Source organism: Trichechus manatus, unplaced genomic scaffold, assembly GCF_000243295.1.
Source record: "Trichechus manatus latirostris isolate Lorelei unplaced genomic scaffold, TriManLat1.0 scaffold00073, whole genome shotgun sequence".
Classification (NCBI taxonomy): domain Eukaryota; kingdom Metazoa; phylum Chordata; class Mammalia; order Sirenia; family Trichechidae; genus Trichechus; species Trichechus manatus.
This window is the reverse complement of record NW_004444009.1, coordinates 7,969,856-7,971,794: the sequence shown is the minus strand read 5'-3', so window position 1 is coordinate 7,971,794 and position 1,939 is coordinate 7,969,856. Positions and strand designations below refer to the sequence as shown.

General features: G+C 42.3%; 1 protein-coding gene across 1 annotated transcript in view; it reads right to left on the bottom strand.

Annotated features, from left to right (window-relative positions):
* Nucleotides 1-1,939, bottom strand: part of CASQ2 (calsequestrin 2) — a 123,437-nt gene that overhangs the window by 76,674 nt on the left and 44,824 nt on the right. The window lies entirely within an intron of this gene.

Below are 1,939 nucleotides of genomic sequence, written 5' to 3'. Positions count from 1 at the left end.
GATCTGATCCTGTTGTGCATGGGGTTGCCATGAGTCGAGGATGAGGTGATGGTAGCTAACAACAAAAACTATAACAGGAAGCTCTCTGAGAGTAGGACCACAGTCTTCTTGGTACCCTAGTTCCTTGCACAGAGCCTGGACGTAACGGGCACCCCATAAATGTTTGCGGACAGAATGGATTCCTTGTTTTCCTGTTCTAGCTGAGTCCAGTACATCTTTTCCAGTTAGCTTGTAAACACTACAAGGTTATCTTCTCCTTTCCTACCCTCCATCGCCCTTGATGTAAGGCTGTGTACTTAACAAATGCTTGCTGGAAAATGGCATTTTCACCCAGGAATGTTAAATAGCTGAGGTTGGCATTTAGTACAACTGCCTGGCATCCTAATTCCTTAGATTAATTGTTTTCAAACTCTGTATTAGCTGGAGAATGCTTTCTCCAAGTGAACTCTTCTGCAGAACCTCCAGGGAAAGGGAGGCTGGACCACTGCCTGCTATGCCCCAAGGTAACTCTGAGGATCCCCTGGCACACTGGGAAGCATTGATTGTAAATCAACAGGAGTACCATGCCAGCTATGCTTGACGTCAGCAATGGCTGATCTCAATAGATACATCAGTTAGTGCCCACTGTTAGATTTTTGTCTGAGTGAGACCAGTAAGGAGGCTGTTACACTAGTTCAGGCAGAACATGATGGGAGCCAAACTAAGGCAAACGGAGAGGAGGTAAATATGAAAAGAGCAGGTTCACAAAATACAACTACTGCCAAGTGAACTTCAAGGATCAAATAGCCAGAAAGACGCTACCTCAGTTCCTCCAGGCTGAGCTTGAAGAAAGGTTCATTTAATGTACCAAGCCCCATCATGTCTTTGCTGGGAGAATAACCACTGGTTCATTCTTATGAATGCTTGCCCCTGCTTGTCCTCTCCAAACTCTTAGATTGCTGGAACACCGCTGTTTCCCTCTAACTAAATTTACTTGAAGTTCTCCCAAATTGAATTTCTCATTAAAACCATGGGAAGGGAGACGACTAAGGAATCAATGGGCTGCTGGGGGAGGAGGCAGAACTCATTAAGTTGCTTTTGACTCTAGGGAAAGAGTTTAACATACTTTGCTTCCCTGCTCAAGGGAAAGAATACTCCTTAATTTATCTCTAGGGAAGGAGATACCCCAGACAGTCTCATTAACAGTTCATTATCATTTTATGGTCATGATTTCTTCCTTGTGTCTAACCTAAATACTGACTCCTGTAATTTAAATCTTTTTGAAAAATCTGGACTTCTTGAAAATAAAATAGAAAACAGGTGTCTGTGATTCTCCAGGATAACGAACTTAAGCGGACCTGAAAATATTTATTGAACCACCACTAATCTTATTTTTTTTCCTATGCTTACTACTCCAAATCCAATTAACCTTTCTTCAAAGGTCATGTTATGTAACCTTCTGCCATTTTTTTAATAGCCTTTCTTCACTGGCCACGCAGAAAAAGCCAAATGGGCAGTACATGTGTGTGAGAGTTTGAAAACTGGAGGAGTTACCTGTATCCTCTGTCCTTGGGATTATAGGTATAAGAATCTTAAGTATGACCTATTGACACAAGAGATTACAACTTCCACTGTGTAGTCACTTACCCGTTCCTCTCCTAAATCCTTCCTGTCATTCTTGGTGATAATGCCCAGCTGGTTTTTAGCCTTAAATTTAGAAGCCACTCAGGACCCCAGAGTCACTACTAGTAAAGCTATCTTCTGTTGCTCACTTCAGCCAAGAGGCAAGGAAATAACAGGTGATGGAAGAAGCTATCCAACGTCTCTCAGAGAGCTCACCATGGTGAAGAAATAGAGAATCTAGCCTTTCAGCTTGTTCTAGTTGTTGAAAATAAAGGCTCCATTTACAAGTGTCCACTATAACAGAACGAAGGAAGTGGTAGTTCAGTGGTAGCATTCT